Source organism: Salvia hispanica, chromosome 3 (genome assembly GCF_029641045.1).
Source record: "Salvia hispanica isolate PSC_SH4W2 chromosome 3, Shi_PSC_v1, whole genome shotgun sequence".
Taxonomy (NCBI): Eukaryota; Viridiplantae; Streptophyta; class Magnoliopsida; order Lamiales; family Lamiaceae; genus Salvia; species Salvia hispanica.
The window spans coordinates 58,978,344-59,003,491 of record NC_142694.1 but is presented as its reverse complement, the minus strand read 5'-3'; the positions used below and the strand labels follow the sequence as shown (position 1 = coordinate 59,003,491).

At 39.7% G+C, this 25,148-nt stretch overlaps 1 pseudogene; it reads left to right on the top strand.

Annotated features, from left to right (window-relative positions):
• Positions 1 to 260: 260 nt before the first annotated feature.
• On the top strand, positions 261 to 1,848 carry LOC125215394 (putative ETHYLENE INSENSITIVE 3-like 4 protein pseudogene; annotated as a pseudogene).
• Positions 1,849 to 25,148: the final 23,300 nt, after the last annotated feature.

Sequence of the window (25,148 nt, the reverse complement as noted above, 5' to 3'; positions counted from 1 at the left end):
TAGGTCATGGATATACTGTGGCATCTTCATATACTACAAGCATGGATATATTGTGGCATCTTCATGTACTACAACTTAGGTCATGGACAATGGACTGCTGACTTGGAATACGAAATTGCCACGTGTCAAGCATGCATCGCCCTCCTCTGCGTAGGGTTTACCTGATTGCTAAGATAAGCCGAATTCAAACCAAATCACAAAATATTGCATCAATTTCCTCAAAAACTCACATGTCCACTTATATATAAATCCAACATCCCTCTTCAAATCTCGTAAACCGCAATCACATTTTCCCTCATCTCACTCACTCCCTATCTAATAATAGTTCACTACAATTGCCACAACCGTGGATAAGATGGTCGAGATCCACGACTGCACGGCGGAGGCTCTGGAGCCTCCGCCGAGCAGCACCGCCTCCGACCTTGAATTGCCGAGCGACGACGAGGTCATCAGCTACGCCGACCTCAACCGCCGCATGTGGAAGGACCGGATGCGGATGCAGAAGATGAAGGCCACCCTCGACGCCGCCGACGAGCCCGGCACGGCGGAGAAGCTCGAGCTCTCCCGCCGCAAAAAAATGTGCCGCGCCCAGGACGCCGTGCTCAAATACATGGCCAAGATCATGGACGTCTGCAAGGGCCAGGGCTTCGTCTACGGCATCGTCCCTGAAAAAGGGAAGCCAGTCACGGGGGCTTCTGACAGCCTCCGTGGCTGGTGGAAGGAGGAGGTCCGCTTCGACCGCAACGCCCCCACTGCGATCGCGGACTTCCTCCCCCAGGTGGCCGCGGCCGCTGCCGCGGCCGCAGAGATCAGCCCGGACTCCTTCATGCACATGCTGCAGGAGCTCCAGGACACGACGCTGGGGTCGCTGCTTTCTGCTCTCATGCAGCACTGCGTGCCCCCACAGCGGCGCTTTCCCCTGGAGAGGGGCCTGGCGCCGCCGTGGTGGCCGCGCGGGGACGAGCTGTGGTGGGGGGACCAGGGGGAGGCCGCGCACGAGCACGGCCCGCCCCCCTACCGCAAGCCCCACGACCTGAAGAAGGCGTGGAAGGTCAGCGTGCTCGCCGCGATTATAAAGCACATGGCGCCGGATTTGGAGCGGATGAGGAGGCTCGTCAACCAGTCCAAGTCGCTGCAGCATAAGATGACGGCGAAGGACACCGCGACGTGGGCGAAGGTCGTGAATCAGGAGGAAGCCCTGGTTAAATTGACTCAGAAATCGCTCGTTATCTCCGATCTAGATGATGAACAGGACGAGGACGAGGAGGAGGCGAGCGACGGATCAATTAATGCGAATGAGAAGCGGCCGTGTGAGTTTGGGTCCGGGCGACGGGCCGGGAGGTCAGCCGCGGAGGCGGGGTTTGGGGATAGTAATGAGGATGAGATGGTTGTGAATGAGAGGAATACTATTTTGCAGGAGTTGAATCTGTGTGATTGGCTGGAGATGCCGTTGATGGAGAAGAGCAATGTTCATGAGGCTGAGGGGGAGAGCGCCGGCAGCGGTGATGTTTCTGGAAGTTTATGGACCATTGATGAGATCGAGCGGCTCGGGTTCGGGCCGGCGGTTTATGGGGATTTGGATCAGGCGGGTTCGGTTTGGGACATGGGGTATCATGACATGGTGGATTGATGAATGAGTTAGTCTCCACTTTTTGTGTGTGAGATTTTTCATTTTTCACTCAAGAGATAGATATATAGATATCTTGATATATATAGTGATATATGGATCATGGATTAATTTTAAATCCACCTGTATGAGGGATATAGAATTGTACTTATGAGAGATGTAATGTGTGTTTTGTGAAGAAGAGATATAAAGATATAGGCATCATGGATTAGTTTTGAATATGTGTTATGTATTTCTCATGATGAATCTAACCTATATTATGAAATAAAGAAAGAAGGATGTCTGCCTAACAGAATAGCAACATGAATGTCCCTTTGTAAAATTGGGATTTGTGTTGATGACTTCCACCAGCCTATGATTGGAAAATGTAGATTCTAGCGCAATGGAAGAAGTTGTGACTGGGTATTCTCACCTAGTCACCTGCATATGAACATAAGTTTGTGAATATTTGTATGTGACTATGTGGGTGCAAATAAAACATTCCTATCAAATCGCGCGGATTGGTTAGCTATCGGGTCAATCCGTTATTGACCCAACTTAATGAGGTCAAATCCAAACCTGACCCAAACCAATCCGTTATCTTCCGCTTCTTATTAGGTCGACTCTATAATGACCCAAAACCTATACGTGCATGTTTGTGTCAGGTTAACTTCGTGCTGATTCGTGTCGGATTATCGTATCAGATAAAAAATTGTCAGCCCTTTCCACCCACAAAATACTCTTCCACCTTTACTTTCAGTATGTTGATGTTGATATAACCAAAATTAACATATACTCCCTCTATCCTACTCAAGATGTCCATCTTTTCATTTTAGTGTGTCCCATTTACGATGTCTACTTTCTATTTTGGAAATAAATTTCTCTCTCCTCTCTTCTTATTAAAATACTCAATCACCTTTTTCATTCTACTTTATCATACTAAACTATTCCAGTTAAAATCTCATGTCATTCAAGAAATACTTGCAAATTAGGGCAACAAAAGCTGCGTCTGTTTGGTTGGACATGCATGTATTCATTAATTATTTGGACTTTAATAATTCAACCCTGCAACTTCTGAAAGTCTAATGGGATTTTTTCAACACATGCATCAATGATATCTTCTGTTATTTATATATATTCGCACATTGCACATTATCCAATGTGTATTGGTAACTCAATACTTAATTATTAACTATAATTAAATATACTAACCATTAGATATTCAAATCAAAGGCCTAGATCATCAGTCTCGAAATGTCAATACGATCAACAAAAAACATCAGTAAGGTAATTAAGGTCAATTTACAACAAATTAGTCTAACTAACTTTTAAAAAATATCCCAAAACTTTAAATGAGTATAGCTATTTCAATTTAAATTACTTTTTTACACAACATACATCAAATTAAAGATAATTTTATAAGGATTCTAATGGGATCTCACTTGCATATGTTCCGATGTCAAAATTTGATTTTTTTTTTTGAATTTTCATATTTTTCAAGTATTAGTTTTATGTCAATATAGTTATCATAAAATGTCAATGTAATACATATAAAATGTCAATATTAAATTGTGTTGACATATTCAATGATTCGTATTGATATTTTTGATACACTACATTGTGAGGTAACTTATCATTAAGGTCTGCTACTCTGATTGAAGTTTACTATGCTAACCTTATAAGAGAAGAAGAAGGTGAAAAGGAAAGAAATAGGACACTTGCTACAAAGTCTGCTAATGAATGACTATAAATTTTGGCAAGATTTTCTGAAACAATATATGTTTGATGGGTCAATGCAAGTGATTTTCATGAGCACTGAATCTAAACATTATAATTGACTAGTGCAATTAACTAAGAAGTCTCTGTAAACTTGGTTCAAAAAATAAACCAACATTGAAAATTTGAAGTCAATGCAAGGATGAGACGAAAGAAATGTTGGAAGGTAAGTAAGTGGAAAATTATTATCAAAGTTCATAACAATGTTAGAAATGATTCTTTATAAAATCAAACTCTATGAACTTTATAGTACATTATGTCCATATTAGTATCAGAGTAACACAAAATCATAGGGAAAAAAGAGGAATTATTACAAGCTTTTGAAGATACATTCATGCCCTACAACATTCCTTTTGATAAGTAGAAGTGAACAGAGGCCTAAGTTATGATATTGCCCAAAGGAGCTCAAAACACGAAATTTGCACCCTTCTTCAATCAGGGCATCCTTGCTCCTAATCTTCATTAAGAATACCACATTATTTTCACTTCATATGATCAAAGATTGGATTCAAATTTGAGAATTTTGGTCACTCATGCGTCATACTGCTGTCAATGCAGCTTTTATTACTCCCTCCGTCCCTGATTAAAAGTCACACTTTTCTATTTCGGTATGTCCCCAATTAAGAGTCACACTTCATTTTTACCATAAATAGTAAGTAGCTCCCACATTCCACTAACTCAATTCACTCACATTTTATTATAAAATCAATATAAAAATGGGTCCTACATTCCACTAACTTTTTCAACCAACTTTTCTTTACATTTCTTAAAACTCGTGTCCGGTCAAAGTGTGACTCCTAATGGGGGACGGAGGGAGTACTACTCTAAATGGAAATGGAATTATGCAGAGTTGACAATTTTGAATGCCAAGTGGTTGCCAAATTCAACCTCCTTCTACATTGTAGACTAATCGATAGACTCATGGTTACAAAAGATCTTTCAGTCGATACCTTTGTACAATTTATCAATATTCTCAACCTAGATAGATGTGGACAGGGGATGTCAATCGGGCTAACCCGTTCGGGTTCGGGCCAGCCCACTCGGGTCGCTGGGCTATTTGGGTGCGGGCCATCTGGGTTATGGATTTTTTGGGTCATAAATTTTCAACCCTAATCCTAACCCGTCGGGTTTTGGGCTAACCCATCGGGCTATTCGGGCCTAAAAGCTTTCGAAAATAATCTCTTATATCAAAATTTTCTTCTATAAGATGATTTTAAATTTTAGATACTTTTTCCTTTTTAGTTTAGAATCATATAAAATCTTCAAACTTTCATAGTTTTCTTCAATAATACTTGAAAAGAAGCATTTCATCTCGATCAACTACAATATAAATTAAAGCTTGTGTTCGTGTCATTATTATGGCATTGTTCGTAACTAATTCTTTATGAAAATTAAAAACCATATCTTACATGAATCATTAATAAAATGATAAATATATTAAGATTTTGATGTGGTAGTTCTTAATTTTGTCTTAATTGGCTTTGGTGATGGTAAGACACTAGTGACAGATGATGAGACGGTGCAATAATGAGTTGATGGAACTTGAAAGTTGATATTGTGGGATCGAGTGGAAAAGTGTAGAATGAAGATTGAATAAGACTAACGATTGCGTAGAATGAAGATTGAGGAATCAAAAATATAAAAAAACCCCTAAAACTTTATATCTTATAATTAAAACTCACAATCTATCGGGCCGACCAGTAATCCGTTCGGACCAACCCGTTTAACCCGCCAACCCATTCGGGTCAACCCGTTTAGCCCGTTTTGTATTCGGGTAATAAAATTACAGCCCTAATCCGCTCATATTACCAGGTTGTTCGGGCCGGCCCACGAGTTTCGGGTTGAATTGACATCCCTAGATGTGGACGAGTAAAAATTCCATACTCATTCCATACCAAGTGGCATGATTATGTGGTGTACCTCACCACTAATTTAGTGACAAATGGAAGTAAAATGCCACATAAATTTAACTCCAATATGCTAAACTAACGGCTCCGGTAATTCATTTATGGAAAGTAGCAATCCTAGTATTAGATATGGAATGAATATATCATAGAATTTGATACTACAATATCTCCCTTATAATATAAAAATATTTTTATGTGTACTGCATAATCATTCGGTCTCATCATACAATAGAGAAGAAATCATCTCCACTTCTCCATCCCTTTTGAATTCCATGGGTAAGTTTTCCTCCATTATCTTTATATGGTGTATGTATGTGTTGTTTGACTACACAGATAGTGGAATATGTTATTATAACTATTTTGTAATGTGTTTTTGAAAATACTCATTCTTGATTTTACAATTGACGTTCTTCTATTACTCATAATTTCATTTTAATTGCATAATGATAAGATAGTGAATCCTTAATTTGAATTTATTAACATACAGTAGTATTTTTAATTGCGTGAATTTATATTGAATTATACATATTTTTTCTATGACAGAAATTCCATCTGATTCCTACGTGCGTATTGTGGAGACTGAATTTGTATTTAAACGTGGAATGACTTTTACAAATGAAGAAGAGGCGTATCAGGCCTATAATGCATATGCCTTCAGCAAGGGATTCGAAATTCGTAAAGGTAAGAAATTTTATAATCGTAAAAACGAGCTTCGAGGATGCACGTTTTTGTGCTGTTGTGAGGGATACTCAGAATTTGCCCCCTCCGATGATAGAAAAACTGAAAGGTCACTAAAAAGATGTGGGTGTGTGGCTCGTATTAGATTTCATATAGAAGGAGGTGTTTGGGAAGTGGTCGAATTCAATGATTTTCATAATCATCCTTTTGTTGAGGATAATCAAAAGCACTTGATTAGATCGTGTCGAAAGATTACAGAAACGAAGGGATGCATTCTTAACACCATGGTAGAATCTGGGATTAAAGCCATAAAAGCTTATTCTTACCTAACAAATGAAGCGGGGGGAGCACAAAATGTTGTTTTTACTCTTCAGGATGCTAGAAATTTTTTACAGTCAAAGAGGATGAACTTAATAAGTGCAGGAGATTGTCAAAGCCTTTTGAAGCATTTACAGTCTTTACAAGCTTCCGAAAGTAATCTATTCTACTCGTTCCAAGTAGATGACCAAAATAGAATGACTAATTTTTTCTGGTGCGATGGTGCTTCACGAATAGATTATGATTGTTTTGGTGATGTTGTTGTATTTGATACGACGTATCGTACAAACAAGTACAACATGGTGTGTGCGCCTTTTGTGGGGGTTAATAATCATTGGAAGAATGTTTTATTTGGTTGTGCTTTTATGCTAGATGAGACAATAACCTCATTTATTTGGGTTTTTGAGACGTTCATGGAGGCAATGGGAGGCAAGGCACCTAAAACAATTTTCACTGATCAAGATAGTGCAATGGCCAATGCTATTGGCAAGGTTTTCCCAAATAGTGTTCATCGGTTATGTGTTTGGCATATCTCTAGAAATGCCACCCAACATATTTCGCATCTTCTTTCGGATTCTCGATTTAAGGCAAAATTCAATAAAATTATGTATGAAGTTGAAATGGAGAATGAGATGGAGCAGCTTTGGAGAGATCTATGTGAAGAATGGAATGTTGGGGAAAATAAGTGGTTGTGTAATTTGTACTCGTTGCGTCATAAATGGTGCCCCGCATTTAACCGTGCTAGTTTTTTCGGCCGGCATAAGATCTACACAAAGAAGTGAAAGCACGAATAATGTTTTCAAACATTTGTCTTGTAAGACAATGACATTAACCGAGTTTGTTAATCACTATGAGAAGCAAGCAGAAAAGATGCGTGATAATCAAGTGGCCGATGATTTCGAATGTACTCGAGGGGTGCCAAGAGTCAGTGTGGATTGTGGTATTTTGAGGTTAGGGTTTATTGACTATTTAAATTCTTTTTCTGTCTAAATAGCATAAAGCTATTATTGACTATTTAAATTCCTTTTATGTCTAAATAGCATAGAGCTGAAATAATGTCTAAACAATATATATATATATATATATATATATATATATATATATATAGGGGTGTGTTAGGATCCTTACAGCATCTTAGTGTAAAACACAGCACTAATCACAGCCCTTAGATCCTTAGATTGGATGGCTGTGATAAGCTACATTATCATACTAAAAATGTACATTATTCGCCGAGGTACATTATTAGAATGGAAATGTACATTGTAAGACTAAAACTGTACATTATTAAACTAAAATGCTACATTATTATCCGAGCTACATTATTAGTCTAAAATTCTACATCATTAGATGACACGTGGCATTAATCTAACCGTTAGATCATAAGATCCAATGGACTGCAAGTGTTTTGAGTTTTACTTATACTTAGCGTTCTGACCTGAATACATCCCTATATATATATATATATATATATATATATATATATATAGGGTAGTGATATAATGAAAACCATATATATAATGAAAACTCAAAACTTTAATCCTAGCCACTAATTATTAGTTATCAACGCATATTATGTTTCCAGATTATTAATTTCAATAACCTCTATGAATCTGGCAACAGAGGACATATTAGACATTTTCATAATAAAGTGAATCATTTATTTATGGAATAATTATGCAATCCCGATTTCGTCGTTCTCTCTCCTTCCACTATTCACGTTAATTAATCAGTTTCAATTACTCACAAAATCAACAAAAAAGCAATGTAAGTTTCTGTACGGAATACACCTAAAATCATATCACAAGATCAACACAAATCAACGCGCAATCAATACAAATTTAGCACAAACTCAGCAGACCAAATTCAACAGCAGAGACTATTACCAACAGATATCAGAATTCAATAGCAGAGACTATTACCAACAAAAATACGATTTCAACTGCAGAGACTATCAAAATTCTACTGCAGAGACTATTACCAACAAAAATACGATTTCAAAAGCAGAACAAAATAATCAAGCAATTTAAACGTAAAAATCAATATATAATCAACACGATTTCAACCAAAAATTCAAACATCAACACAGGATCAACGCAATTTCAACGCATAATTCAAGCCATTTCAACTGCAGAGACTATTAGAATTCTACTGCACAGTCTATTACCAACCAAAATTCGATTTCAAAATCAGACCAAAATAATCAAGCAATTTAAACGTAAGAATCAATATAGAATCAACACGATTTCAACCAAAAATTCAACATCAATACATGATCAACACAGGATCAACGCATAATTGAAGCCATTTCAACTGCAAAGACTATCAGAATTCTACTGCACAGCCTATTACCAACCAAAATTCGATTTCAAAATCAGACCAAAACAATCAACCAATTTAAACGTAAGAATCAATATTGAATCAACACGATTTCAACCCAAAATTCAACATCAACACATGAGCAACACAATTTCAACACAAAATTCAAGCATTTTGTTGCGGAAAAAAATTTCACTTCTTGTTTGAACTAGGGTTTTGGTTGTATCAACTTGAATTTTGTGCTTTTTTTCAACCAAGTTTAATTTTTGACGTCAGTTATGTGTTAAGATCTGAAAATTTTTGGTTTTGGAAAGTGGGAGAGAAATCAGGATGACAATGTTAGAGTTTGTATACTAGAAATCACGTTTCGAGTGATTGAATACTGTAAAACTCTTATTTTATTTTCCAATGAATAAAACAGATTATTTTTGTCATAATGTTGTTATGTTTTACATTTAATGGATGTTAATGCATGTTTAAATGTATAAGTTAACTTAACAAAGTCTAAGTCTTTGTTTTAGTAGACCGGTTGTGGGCGTCGTCCACTTTAAGGTAATACGGTCAGTTCTAAACAAAGAAAAATATGAATTTCACAACCTAGATGGAATTAGACTACCCATCGAGAAAGGTTGCAATGTCAGTCCGTATATTTCTAAGCCTTACTGAAATAAGATGACATTGGTGTGGTATAGCACTGAACGGATCTAACAGCAAGACTTGCCTTGGGCTATCTACTGAAAGGCGAGGTCTTGATAAATATTTATTTCTTAATCAATGTAGGTTAGCATTGAGCATACGGTATTGATTATGCATTGCTTTGACTTATCAAATGGTGCGGGTTTTTTGTAACCCAATTATCCTGATATATTGGGCAGTGGTGATCGATATCTAGCGGTGCTAGGATTGCTATTATATTGAATCGTGCACGAGCTGAGTCTCGTTTGATAATGTCCTCAAGAGGAGCGCGAAACAAGGTTTTATTATTCGGAACCTAGCTAGTTGGAGTTTGATTACTCTATGAATAATAAATAAGTGTTTCATGCTGAGTCCACTCTTGGAATTAATAAGAAGTTAATTAATTAAGTCAATAGCAGACATTAATTAATTAATGGACATTTTAATCTTAAGCGCGGGAAATGAAAGATAAACGGAAACCCGGATTACTTGTAATTTCGGATTTGGATGGGGAGAGTTCAATATTACTTCTGTAGTGGCTGCTCGTAATATTCCAATTATAACTTATATTAAATTGTGGGTTCAATTTAATTAGTAAAAGTAAATTGGATGAGCCCATATCCAAAGCCTTCCATAGATCCCTGTCTGGGCCCAAAAGGAACTTAATATAAATAGGAGAATAAAGGAGACAGAAATAACACAATTTTATTTGCTAAAATTTTCGAAAATTTCAGCTCTCACAAGCTGTAGGAATTTTCGAATTCCTCTCCTGTTTCAAAAAGGATTTCTTCTGTCTTCTTTATTTAAGTCCTAGTATTCTAGTAAGATCAGCCCACACTGATATTAGAGTACAGTTCGGGAACCAGAGAGAAGATTTGTGGTCTAGTACTTAAAGCTACACGTGGAGAAGTCGCTAGCCATCTTCAATTCTTTGGAGAATTAATTAGGTATTATTCTGCTCCGTAGAAAAGCATGTTTTAGGTTTCTATATTCTAAAACATGATTGATTCAAGTTATGAGCATGATACATGTGAAATTTGCGCGAATAGCTTTTGTCTAAATAATCTGCTAAATAGATCTGATAATTATGTGATTTGTTTTATGCACCCGCTTCCGCTGCCAGCTCCATCAATTGGTATCAGAGCCAGTCTTTGGCTCTGATTATTTGGATTTAAATTTCGCGAAATTCATGTATGCATGTCTTATTTGATTACGAAGCATGTTCTTGTTTTATTGTTTATGTTTATGCATGTTGAACTCAAGAACATTCGAATCATAGAACTTGAATTATTCGAACGTACGAGATGTGCGATTCGTCGGCGCTTGCGCCGGGACGAATCGCACTACGTGCAATCGAAGTAGGGTTGTCGAATTGAGTGGGAGCCGAGGGAGTCGGGCATCGGGCGACGCGCCGGCGAGCAAGGGCTCGCGCGCGCCGCCGGCGAAACCCGTGCAAACCCTAGCCGGCCCCGATTGAACTCGACGCGACAGAAAAAGGAGCCGAAGGGATACGATCAAGCGGCGACGCGCTGACGAGCAAGGGCTCGTGCGCGCCGCCGGTCTCGACCGCATGCCCAGGCCGGAATCGACTTCGTCGCTGGAGAGGAGATGAGGCACGGTGGCTCGTCCGAGAACCACCGAGGTGCCGAAGCTCTACCGGATAAACCCTAACCCTAGAATCCCTAACCCTAGTCGCCCGTCACCGGCGATGCACGACCGAGAGCAGCTGCGCCTAGCGCCGCAGCTGCTGGTTCGCGCGAGGCCGTCGGTTGAGTGGGAGCTCGCCGGAGCATGGCGGTCAGTGGCCGCGGGATGCTCGGCAAGACGGAGGGAGTCGCGGCATACGCTCGCCGCGAGGGAAGGAGGAAGCGCGCGCCTTCGGGCGCGGCCTGCCGGCGGCGGTCGGGCGGCGAACTTGCCGCTCCGGCGAGCGTCTCCGGTGGGAGTCTTCAAATCTTCGTCGTGTTGATTCGTGCGAACCTCGAATCACTAGATATCGACGAAAGATTATTTTAATGATTATTTAATTTATTAATTAATAGATATCATTAAAAATAATATTATTTAATGAAATAAAATATTTTGGGAAGATTTCCCTAGATTTTAGGAATATTTGGATTATTTTCTATATCTATGAATATTTTATATCCTAGATGATATAGATAAGAATAATTTAATAGTTTCCTAAATATATAATATATCTTGAATCTATAATAAGATAAGATATATGTAAGATTACATTAAATAATATAATTAATCATCTTCCTAATCTTGAACTTGGAAATTATATGAATTTAATTTTTCATGTCTAATTAAGATTATAAATAATGTACTTTATTTTAGATATATCTTATAGTATGACATGAATAAGAATTAAATTCTAGAATAATAATTCCTAAACTAAGATACTAAAGATAATGAAAGATTTAATTATCCAGTCAATTAAATGCCAACAGAATTTAATTAGTCTTAATCTGCCTTAAGGCTAAAGGATAATTAATGAAAAACCATAACTAAAATATCTAAGCGATAATTATGAACTAAATGTTTATATATGGTCTCCATCGGTTGGACTGCCAAATTTTGTGAAGCTGATTTTCTAATATTATCGCCACCTACAGAGTAGGGACAATAATCCTACGAAAACAGTAAGTTCATAAGGGCGGACTTCTCAAATAATAAATAGAATGAACTAGAAAGTGATTCCTAATATTATCGCCACCTACAGAGTAGGGACAATAATCCTAAGGAATTACAAGTTTCAGGGTTCAATCAGAATTTATGAGATAGCTTGGTTTTATTATCAGCACATAAACATTGTTATGGGAGTGTGTTGTAGAAATAAAATTCTGTAATGCTAAATCTGATGGTCATGCTTAGGCAACATTAGGCGTGTTGACCTCCAGAGGAGGAAGATATTGATGCGTCGGTGCTGTGACCAGTAAAATTGTCAAAATTTTAATGCGTATTTACCTCCAGAGGAGGGTACAATTTATTAATTTGGCTGTTGTAAGATTTTGAAAAGTTTTATGGTTAATCTACTCAATTTCCTTACATAAGTTTATGACAAATAGTAAAATCTTCTGTTTGCAGTGCAATAAAATTCGTCAAGATGTCTTTTAATCCTCTTTCTGCCATTCTCAAAGAAAACAAACTCGAAGGCCAAAATTACATCGAATGGAAACAAAACTTGGATATCGTTCTCACAGCAGAAGAGTACAAGTTCGTACTCACTACTCCACGCCCAGCTGTCCCGGCTGCTAGTGCCAGCCAAGCATTGCGAGATGCGCATAGACGGTGGCATAAGGCGAATGAGATGGCTAAGTGCTACATGTTGGCTTCTATGTCATCAGTACTCAAGCATCAGCATTCTGCCATGGAAACTGCCGCCGAGATCATGACAAATCTCGCAAATCTTTTTGGTACTCAGAATCGAACGGCTAAGTCTCAAGCCTTTCGGAGTATCATGACGAAGTCTATGAAGGAAGGCTCGTCTGTGAGGCAACACGTCCTCGAGATGATGAGTCACCTCAACCAGATTGAGGTATTGGGAGGGACGATCGATCCCGAGTCCCAGGTTACTATAATCCTTCAGAGTCTTCCCCCTAGCTTCCAGCAGTTCAAGCTCAACTTTGAGATGAACAAACGGAATTATACTTTAGCAGAGTTGCTGACTGAACTTCAGTCGGCGGAGGACCTTATGGTTCAAGCTAAAGTAGCTATGATGAGTATCGCGCCTAATTCCTCTGGCTCTAAGGCTAGAAGAGGAAAGAAAAAGGCACCGAACCAAGTAGCAGTCAACAATGCTAAGGGAAAGAAGAAACAGCGGGGTGACAAGAAGCAAACTGGAAAATGCTTCAAGTGTGGAGAGAAAGGTCATTGGAAGCCAGATTGTCCTAAAAAGGGCAAGGCTACAGGTATGCACCATGCTCTAGTAGTCGAGTCATGTTTGGCTTTGACATCTACTCATACTTGGGTTATTGATACTGGAGCAACTGATCATATATGTTTTGATCCTGACTTGATGCAGGTGACAAGACGGCTACATGATCGTGAGATAGAGGTCCAGCTGGGCGACGCTACGAAAGTGGCGGCCGTTGCAGTGGGAGACGTTTATTTACGTTTTTCTAGTGATAGATTTTTGATTTTGAAGAATGTTTTGTTGATACCCTCTTTTAGAAGAAATTTAATTTCAGTTTCTAAATTGTCTTATGATGGATATTCGATTTCTTTTAATGACAATTGCGTTATTAAGAAAGATGGTTCTTATATCTGTCGCGGTATCATGGAAAACAATCTGTACACGATCACTTCTACACAATTTAATCAACGTAAATCAGAACTCAATGCTACATCGAAAATTTCTAAGAAAAGAAAAGAACCTTCAACTTCAATGAATGAAACGTACTTATGGCACCTTAGACTTGGTCATGCCAACGAAAGAAGGATTCATGCGATGGTTGATCAAGATCTTATTAAAGGTCTTGAGAAGGAACCGTTTTCGAAGTGTGAGTCCTGTCTCGAAGGCAAGATGACTAAGAGATCTTTTAGATCAAAGGGGAATAGGGCCAAAGAAGTACTTGAGCTCATTCATACTGATGTGTGTGGACCAATGTCAACCGAGGCAAAGGGCGGTTTTCGATATTTCGTCACCTTTACAGATGACTACTCGAAAATCGGATACATCTATTTGATGCGCTACAAGTCTGAAACTTTTGACAAGTTCAAGGAGTTTAAGGCTAAAGTAGAGACGCAACATGGTAAGAGTATCAAATGCCTGCGATCTGATCGCGGAGGCGAATACCTAAGTGCCGAGTTTTTGGACTATTTATCGGTAGCTGGGATTGAATCCCAAACGACTGCGCCGGGCACACCCCAGCAGAATGGCGTGGCTGAAAGAAGGAATAGGACCTTATTAAATATGGTCAGATCGATGATGAGTTATGCACGGTTACCTGTTTCGTTTTGGGGTCATGCTTTGCTTTCTGCAAACTATCTCTTAGACGTCTTACCTTCTAAATCTGTTCCTACTACCCCATATGAGTTGTGGAATGGGCGTAAGCCCAATCTAGAACATCTCAGAGTATGGGGGTGTCCGGCTCATGTATTGGAAAAGGATCCAACTAAGCTGGAATCAAGGACTGAGGTTTGCGTGTTTATAGGATACCCTAGAGGAACGAAAGCTTATGAATTCTATAGTCTCAGAGATCAGAAAGTGATTGTGAGCACTCATGCCACATTCTTAGAGGAAGACTATGTAATGAATCATAAGTCCAGCAGTGAGATTGCTCTAGAAGAGCTAACTCAAGTTTCAACTTCCATTAACCAAGAACAATCACCTAGTGTAACAACAATTCCAGAAATTTCAACTAATACTCCAGATATTGTAGTGCCGCGCCGCAGTGGGAGGGTCTCTCATGAGCCCGATAGATACATTGGTTTGGGTGAGTGCATGGATCACTCCTCGGACAGCAATGTACTTGATCCCTGGAATTTTGCAGAGGCGCAAGCAGATGTCGATCATTGCGAATGGGTGAAAGCAATGGATTCGGAACTACAATCTATGTTAGACAAAGACGTCTACGATTTGTCTGTCCTACCCGAAGGCTGTACTGCCATTGGGAGCAAGTGGATATACAAACGTAAACGTGGACCCGATGGACGAGTTAAAGTCTTCAAGGCAAGACTAGTGGCTAAGGGGTATACCCAAAAGGAAGGTATCGATTACGATGAGACCTTCTCCCCAGTGGCCATGCTCAAATCGATCCGTATACTTTTGTCTATAGCAGCTTACATGGATTGGGAAGTATGGCAGATGGACGTTAAGACTGCGTTTCTAAACGGGAGTCTTGAGGAGACCATCTACATGGAACAACCCGAAGGCTATGTAGTGAAGGGCAAGGAACACATGGTTTGGAAGCTTAAGAAGGCCATTTATGGTCTCAAGCAAGCATCTAGATCATGGAACCAGTGTTTCGATCAAACTGTTCAAAAGTTTGGATTCGAAAAATGCCCTAATGAAAGCTGCGTGTATAAGAAGGTTGAAAAAGGAAATGTTGTGTTCTTAGTTTTGTATGTAGATGACATTCTTCTAATTGGAAACAATAAAAAGATGTTGTCATCAGTGCGAACTTGGTTGTCCAGCCAGTTCGAGATGAAAGATATGGGTGATGCGGGACACATTCTCGGTATCAAGGTTCTTAGGAACCGAGGTAAGAAAATGTTGTGCTTATCCCAAGAATCTTACATCGAAACGGTACTTAGACGCTTTAGCATGCAAGATGCCAAGAAAGGTTTCCTACCTTTTAGACATGGCATCCAGTTGTCTCAAGAGATGTGTCCTAAGACAGCATCTGAGATAGCAGAGATGAGAAGAATACCATATGCCTCGGCAGTTGGTAGTCTCATGTATGCTATGCTTTGTACTAGACCCGATATCTGCTTTGCTGTTGGCATGGTAGCAAGATATCAATCAAATCCCGGCCAAGGACATTGGACTGCCGTAAAGAACATACTCAAGTACCTTAATCGGACTAAGGACTATGTTCTAGTTTACAATGCAGCCGAGCTCTGTCCTTTAGGATATACAGATTCAGACTTTCAGGCTGATCTAGATTCGAGAAAATCAACTTCCGGATATGTGTTTACCTTAGGAGGTGGAGCCGTAATTTGGAAGAGTGTAAAGCAGAAATGCATTGCAGACTCTACCATGGAAGCCGAATATGTGGCCGCTTCGGAGGCTGCAAAAGAGGCTGTTTGGCTTAAGAATTTCCTTCTGGACTTAGGTGTGGTTTCGAATATGCCCAAGAGCATCACCGTTTATTGTGACAATTCCGGTGCTGTGGCAAATTCGAAAGAACCACGGGCTCATAAAGCGAGCAAGCACATAGATAGGAAGTATCATATCATTCGAGATATAGTGCAGAGAGGAGACATAAAAGTGGTCAAGATTGAGTCAGAGAACAACCTGGCAGATCCTTTCACAAAGGCATTAGCGGTAAAGCCGTATGAAAGCCATGTTGAAGGAATGGGAGTTCGACTAATTCAAGACCTCAATCCGCTTTCAGTATAAGTGGGAGATTTAGACGTTAGCACATTTTGTATACTCGAAAGTGTTTTGAGTATAAGTGGGAGATTGTTAGAGTTTGTATACTAGAAATCACGTTTCGAGTGATTGAATACTGTAAAACTCTTATTTTATTTTCCAATGAATAAAACAGATTATTTTTGTCATAATGTTGTTATGTTTTACATTTAATGGATGTTAATGCATGTTTAAATGTATAAGTTAACTTAACAAAGTCTAAGTCTTTGTTTTAGTAGACCGGTTGTGGGCGTCGTCCACTTTAAGGTAATACGGTCAGTTCTAAACAAAGAAAAATATGAATTTCACAACCTAGATGGAATTAGACTACCCATCGAGAAAGGTTGCAATGTCAGTCCGTATATTTCTAAGCCTTACTGAAATAAGATGACATTGGTGTGGTATAGCACTGAACGGATCTAACAGCAAGACTTGCCTTGGGCTATCTACTGAAAGGCGAGGTCTTGATAAATATTTATTTCTTAATCAATGTAGGTTAGCATTGAGCATACGGTATTGATTATGCATTGCTTTGACTTATCAAATGGTGCGGGTTTTTTGTAACCCAATTATCCTGATATATTGGGCAGTGGTGATCGATATCTAGCGGTGCTAGGATTGCTATTATATTGAATCGTGCACGAGCTGAGTCTCGTTTGATAATGTCCTCAAGAGGAGCGCGAAACAAGGTTTTATTATTCGGAACCTAGCTAGTTGGAGTTTGATTACTCTATGAATAATAAATAAGTGTTTCATGCTGAGTCCACTCTTGGAATTAATAAGAAGTTAATTAATTAAGTCAATAGCAGACATTAATTAATTAATGGACATTTTAATCTTAAGCGCGGGAAATGAAAGATAAACGGAAACCCGGATTACTTGTAATTTCGGATTTGGATGGGGAGAGTTCAATATTACTTCTGTAGTGGCTGCTCGTAATATTCCAATTATAACTTATATTAAATTGTGGGTTCAATTTAATTAGTAAAAGTAAATTGGATGAGCCCATATCCAAAGCCTTCCATAGATCCCTGTCTGGGCCCAAAAGGAACTTAATATAAATAGGAGAATAAAGGAGACAGAAATAACACAATTTTATTTGCTAAAATTTTCGAAAATTTCAGCTCTCACAAGCTGTAGGAATTTTCGAATTCCTCTCCTGTTTCAAAAAGGATTTCTTCTGTCTTCTTTATTTAAGTCCTAGTATTCTAGTAAGATCAGCCCACACTGATATTAGAGTACAGTTCGGGAACCAGAGAGAAGATTTGTGGTCTAGTACTTAAAGCTACACGTGGAGAAGTCGCTAGCCATCTTCAATTCTTTGGAGAATTAATTAGGTATTATTCTGCTCCGTAGAAAAGCATGTTTTAGGTTTCTATATTCTAAAACATGATTGATTCAAGTTATGAGCATGATACATGTGAAATTTGCGCGAATAGCTTTTGTCTAAATAATCTGCTAAATAGATCTGATAATTATGTGATTTGTTTTATGCACCCGCTTCCGCTGCCAGCTCCATCAGACAAATCGTTCAAAAATAATCTCACAAAAATACCCCTTGTTGATAAAATACATACTTTTGTTGAGATTAAAAAACAACGCAATATTAAACACAGATCTGTAAAAATTAGTGGCTAGGATTAAAGTTTTGAGTTTTCATTATATATATGGTTTTCATTTGATCACATCCCTATATATATATATATATATAGGGGTGTATTCAGATGAAAACCATAATGTATATTAAAACATCAAACCGTGTAAATAATGTACATTATACACACTAATAATGTACATTTTATTCATGTATAATGTACTGTTCTAAATATTGTACACACTAATAATGTACATTTACATTATATGAATTCTGTACATTATGCTGACAGTACATTATACATGAATAAAATGTACATTATTAGTGTGTATAATGTACATTATTTTACATGGTTTGATGTTTTAATATACATTATGGTTTTAATCTGAATACACCCCTATATATATATATATATATATATTGTTCTCCAGTAGGCGATAGCTAAAAAATCTAAAATACCCCCATATTATATACACATACACATAAATCATAATGTATAAACTATGTAAGCCATCTCATAATTCTCATTTGCAACAACTAAAAACAAATACATACTATATATTACATACACAGATACATCCATTATCCATATACACATTATATTATTATGTAAATAAATTGATAGTACATCTTATTCTTACTGACATATTGCAAACACAATAACAAAGATGTTGACAACAAAGCAGAAAAAGTAATTTTTTAATATTAAACAAATGCATACATTGATACACATATAGAATGATACACATACACATAACAAATAGAGAAAGAGAGGGAAAGAGAGGGAAAGAGAGGGAAAGCACCTGCTAAAGAGTAACAAATTGAGCCACGTTGTGAAGTCGACGGTGAAGAGTGGAAGGGAATAGTGAATAATGTGTGAAAGTGAAACTATAGAAACGGTAATTTAAATACTAATCAATTGGAGGTGGAAAAGTCATCAACTGGAAGTGATTTAAATACTATCAATTGGAAGTAGAAAAGTCATCAACGGGAAGTGGAAGAGAAAAGATCATTAAAACTCACACATTTAATTTTTAGGGTTTTTGTATATAGCCCGATGGGCTGACCCGGCAGCCCAGCAGCCCAGCCCGCCTAGCCCGGTGATAAGGCTAATTTCATGCATTGGTTATGTAGTGAAAAACATCACATTTCTGCTGGATCTAACAAGTTTTGTTAAGCCAGGTGTGTGTGTAGCGCTAGATCCAGGAGATGCTGGAGGAGGATATCTAGCGAGGAGCAGGAACGGAATCACGAGGAAAAGCTAGAGGAAGGAAGCCAAAAGCTGAGGGCAATCAAGTCAATCAATACCTCGCTGGGCCCCACCTCGAAGCTTATAAATAAAGGAGTGCGCAACAAGAATGGAGATCGGTTACACTCCACACACAGTCACGCTCTTAGCACACACACTAGGGAAATGGGAAATTTGGGGTGGTTTTCGTTTTCAGGAGTCTCGTATCAGTGCATCACCGTCCCTTGAGGGCGAAGAAACAATTGTTCTCTTAATTTCTGTTTACTACTCTGTTCCGTCTCGAACTTCACTTTTGGAAGTCGAGCTTGCTGTTTTTGTTGCTGAATCAGTTTATCCGTTCTATTTACATTTGATTTACTTTGATGAAGTTAGATTTCGTGTTGATTATTATGATGCTTGCTATTTTGGTTTGTTTATTTGAGATGTTCTCTTGAATTTGTTGCTGAATATTTTAGGAGATTCGAGAATCGTGGTATTGAAGTTGTGTTCGGTTGGATTTTTGTTCTGATGCTTGGATCCGGAGTGGATTTAGCATCCGAAGTGTGGATCTGAACAGGGGAGGTGAAATTTGTGCATGAAATTATGGGAAATTTTGTTCTGCCTGGTTTGCTTCGTCTAGCAGTTTAATTTCCGTCGTTGTTTAGTTTTCTGTTAAGATTATGCCTCCGATCTACATCTGAGTTTGTTTTTTCTTGATCTCTGCATTTATTTGTGTTCGTTGAAGAAGATGAAGTCATTTTCAGTTGCTGCTTTAGTTAGTTAGGCTGCAGATTCGATTCTGTCCGTACTTACCTTTTTCAGAGTTTGGTCCCCACTTGTTTTAATCTCCTTGGTCTAGAGATGTTCGTAGAAGTCCCAGATCTAGTAGTTGATTTGATTTAGTTCTTATACATAATTCATTTTTTTGCCTAGATCTAGCAGTTAGCATAGCATACTTTATTTCCAAATTCACTTAGTTAAATTCCTCAACCCAAAATATGCGTGGCAGCAGCCAACCCAAAAATAGTTTCCAATTCTCTACGCATGTATTTTACGAGTCCATCTCTGTGGGATCGATCCCTACTTCCCTGTGCTAGTTTAGTATCTGTGGTTGAGGGTTTTGAAGGTTTGCTTGCGTACCAACGACCAGACTTCCAGTCTTGTGAGTCTCTAGACCTTGTGATCTAGTTGATTTACTGGATCTAGGAAGTGTGTAATTAGAAATTGATAGGATACAGCAAGCAAGAAAATCAACTCTTCAAATGGCGCCGTTGCCGGGGATGGATGGCGTAGTTTGTTTACATGTTTTAGAGATCTGGTGTAAATAGTTTGATCTTTTGATTTTCGTTTTTGGCAGTTTATGAGCAAGGGTTCAAAGTCAGGAATCTGGAGCAACCCATCTTGGTCAAGGAACGTGCAGTTGAAGTGGCAAGTCAGGGAATCAACATCCGCCATAACTACCAGATCGGGGTTGTCAACTGTAGATCCATTTCCGTTTGAATCAGGGAGTGAAGAAGAGTGGAATTCATCGGGGAAAGAGGATTCACGGTCGTCGTCAGAAACTGAGCATTCGGAAAGGGAGGAAGAGGAGTCTGTAATGGCAAACTTAGTGGACCTAGACCCAGAGATTGGTTCGCTAACTGCACATCTCGACGGAGAGCCAGCTCATGCCATAGTGTCAAATCAACGTCAGCGGTCTATTGAGATCAAGACGAATGTGCTGGGCGTTTTACCTACATTCTCTGGACGGAGGAATGAGTGTCCTTATGAGTTTTTGAACGAGTTTAGTAAGCTATGTAGCATCCAGAAAAGGCCTAACGAAACTACCGAGGAGGACTATCGCCTGCGAGCGATTCCATTTGCATTGAAAGGAGAGGCAAACACTTGGTTGCTGAGGCTTCCACCTGACTCGATCACCACATGGAGGGATTTCAAATTGGAGTTCCTGGACTATTTCTTTCCGTCCAATAAGACAAACGCTTTGAAAAAAGAAATTCAAGAGTGTAAGCAGGACTACGATGAATCTTTAAGCCAATATTGGTCTCGGTTTAAAGGCCTGCTTGACGCTTGCCCAAATCACAGGATGACGGAGGCTGAAACATTTTATCTATTCTACGAAGGGGCAAATCCTGAGTCCAAGGACTTAATGAATTCCTCGAGCGGGGGGAATTTCACCAAGAATAAGGCAAGCGAGGCACGCGAGATTCTGGGAAGATTAATCGACGCGAAGAAGGCGTATGACTGCCCGCGTGCTATCATGAGGAGAAGCTCCGCGAACACAGTTAAGGAACGAGAAGGAGAAGAGGTTAGAGACAGAATAGATCGACTGGAGAAGGCACTGCTAAATGCCATTGAAAAGAAAAATACCCCTGGGTCGACTGATAAGGAAAAAAACCCAGGTCAAGAGGAACATCAGCTTCAATTTTACAATAATCCCTCACTCGATGGAGATTTCCAAGCTCAAGTGAATGCAATGGGGAATTGGAATCAAAGTAATCAAAATACCAACTGGAACCAGTGGAAGATTAAGGAGGCACCATGGAGGGACAATCCTTGTTTCAGATGGGCTGAAGGGAACCAACAACCACAGTCACAACACCCAGGTCCAGCGGAGAACCAGCAGACATGGCCCAGCCGGAATCAGGAAGGACCACAGCATAATTCTAACTGGGCAGGGAAGCAGCAAGAGGGGCTGAACAACTGGAATTTCCGTAACCAAGGGGATCAGCATAACTGGAACAACAGGAACCAGAGCAACCAAGGGAATTCTTATGTGCCACCGCATCAGAGGAACAATTCAGGAAACAATCAAAATTTCCAACAGAGTCACCCAGGTCCAGCAACCCAGTACAACAATAATCAAGGAGGTCAGGGAAATTTTCGCCAGAACCAGGTGGTTGGAACCAATCAAAATCAAGGATTTAATCCCAGTTCAATTCAAGGTTTCCGACCACAGCGGAATCTTGATGACATGGTGCATGACCTGGTAAATTTCCAACAACACATGCAGAATAACATGCAGGCTAACAATGACGTGGTGCACAAAATTCAAGATGCCCAGCAGGAGCAGAAGTCTGCCATGGACATGTTGGCAAAGCAGATGTCCCAGTTGGCCACGTCGCTGAACGAAATGCGGGGAAATGAAGGGAAATTGCCTGCCACTGTCAAACCACCAGACCGAGCAAATATTAGTCAAATTACCTTGAGATCGGGGAAAGGCTATGAAGGACCGAAGCAAGTGATAAACGAGGAGACACCCTCACAGATGAACGGAGAAAAGGGGAATCAGAAGTCTCGAGGAGATGATCCTGGACTCAGAGAAATTCCTATACAGGATGACCTCCAGGAGGGAGATTTAAGGGGATCTATGCCTCGACTAAGTGACCCATTTTTCCTTGATCCAGAACCTGAGTTGGAACTTAAAGAGGGAAGCAGGGAGACAGGTGCAGCCCCAGCAGGGAGTTCCACGAATGCAGTAAAGCGACCCAAACCATTCCCATATCGAGGAGAAGCCAAGAAAAAGAAAGATGATACTGAGGACCTTGTGGAAATATTTAGTAAGCTGGAGATTAACCTACCCTTTTTGCAGGCTCTGAAAATACCCACCTTCAGCAAGTTCATCAAGGAATTCATAGCAGGAAAAACCAAACCTGATGGGAAGATTGTTATAGGAGAAAATGTATCCGCCGTGATACAAAAGAGGAGGATGCCGTCAAAGTGTACAGATCCAGGTATGTTCACTCTTCCTATTTCTATAGGTGATATTAAAATTGAGCATGCCATGTGTGATCTAGGTGCTTCGATAAATGTCCTACCGCTGTCAATATATAAAAAATTGGTGGGAGTCAGTTTGGTCGATACTAAAGTAGTGATTCAGTTGGCCGATAGAACATGCATATCGCCTGAGGGAGTATTGGAAAATGTCATAGTCAGAGTGCATGATTTCCTATACCCAGCTGATTTTCATGTGATAAAAATGAGGGGTAATGAATCTGCTGAGTCTAGTGGGGTGTTACTGGGGAGACCTTTCCTTCGCACCGCGAAGACTGTTATTGATGTGTTTGATGGAACCATATGCCTGGACTATCATGGGGAGAAATACACCTTCAACATTGAAGAAGCTATGAAAAAACCGCTTGATGTTGAAAACTTGCATGTTGTAGATGTAATTAACCCCCTAGTCCAAGAATATCTTGAGACTGAACTAATGCAGGAACAGTTTGACAATTCGGAGCTGAGCCAGACTGTAGAAAAGGAGGTGACAGGATGGTGTGAAACTTTTTTCACACAGGACTTGACAGATGATCAGATCAATGAAGCGATCATGGCATTCTGCCACCAGCCACTATCATTCCAATCAGCCAGATCTGTTCAGGAGAAGAGCCCAGACGAGGGAGCGAATCTAGAGGAAATGGCGCCAAGAAGTAAGGCGGAGAACCCTTTACCTCAGGAAGCCATCACACCGAAGAAGGAGTTGAAAACTTTGCCTGAAAATTTAAAGTATGCATACCTGGAGGAAGGAGAAACTTGTCCAGTGATAATTAACAGCCGCTTGACTGAAGACCAAGAGAGTGCGCTGCTGGAAGTAATAAGGAGGAACAAGAAGGCCATAGGGTGGACACTTTCTGACCTAGTTGGAATTAGCCCTGATCTTTGCATGCACCACATCAGACTAGAGGAAGGGGCAAAGGCTCGGCGTGATCCACAAAGGAAACTGAATCCAAACATGAGGGAGGAAGTGCTCAAGGAAGTTCTGAAACTACTGTCCCTTGGAATCATATACTCTATTCCAGATAGCGAGTGGGTCAGTCCGGTTCACATGGTACCGAAGAAATCTGGAATACAAGTGGTGAAGAATGACAAGAACGAGTTGGTGCCTACTCGACTGGTCACTGGATGGAGGATGTGCATCGACTATAGGAAACTAAATGAAGCCACCAAAAAGGATCATTTTCCTTTACCATTCATTGACCAGATGCTAGAGAGGCTGGCTGGCAAACAGTATTTCTGTTTCCTCGACGGATATAGCGGTTATTTCCAGATTTTCGTGAACCCAGAGGACCAGGAAAAGACCACATTTACATGCCCTTTTGGAACTTATGCCTACCGAAGGATGCCATTTGGTCTATGTAATGCACCAGGTACATTCCAACGTTGTATGATGAGTATTTTTTCGGATCTACTAGAGGTATGCATCGAGATATTCATGGATGATTTCACTGTATATGGAGGCTCATTTGATACTTGTTTAGCCAGCCTTGACCTAGTGCTGCAAAGATGTCAAGAGAAACATCTAGTTCTGAATTTTGAAAAATGTCACTTCATGGTAACTGAGGGGATTGTTTTAGGTCATGTGGTCTCTGAAAGAGGAATACAAGTGGACAAGGCAAAGGTGGAAGTGATTGCAAAGCTACCTTACCCTACAAATCAAAAGGAAGTTAGAGGATTCCTCGGTCACGCAGGGTTTTATCGAAGGTTTATCAAGGACTTTGCAAAAATTGCGCAACCACTCACTCATTTGCTGCACAACGATGTGGAGTTCGAGTTTGATGAGGGATGCAAGAGGGCATTTCAATTGCTCAAGGAGAGACTAGTGTCCGCACCAATTATCAGGGCACCGGACTGGAATCACCCTTTTGAGATAATGTGCGACGCGAGCGATTTCGCTGTGGGAGCCGTCCTAGGGCAGAAGATAGATGGGAAAAACTACGTAATTTTCTATGCGTCCAAGACACTAAATCAAGCTCAGAAGAATTACGATACTACGGAGAAGGAAATGTTGGCTGTCGTCTACTCGTTCGAAAAATTCCGCCCTTATCTTCTTGGGTCAAAGGAGTTTGATTGGGAAGTAAGAGACAAAAGAGGAACAGAGAATCGAGTGGCTGACCACTTGAGTAGAATTCATCAAGGAGATACGGACGAGGCTATTCCCGATGTTTTTCCCGAAGAGCATTTGTACTATATGG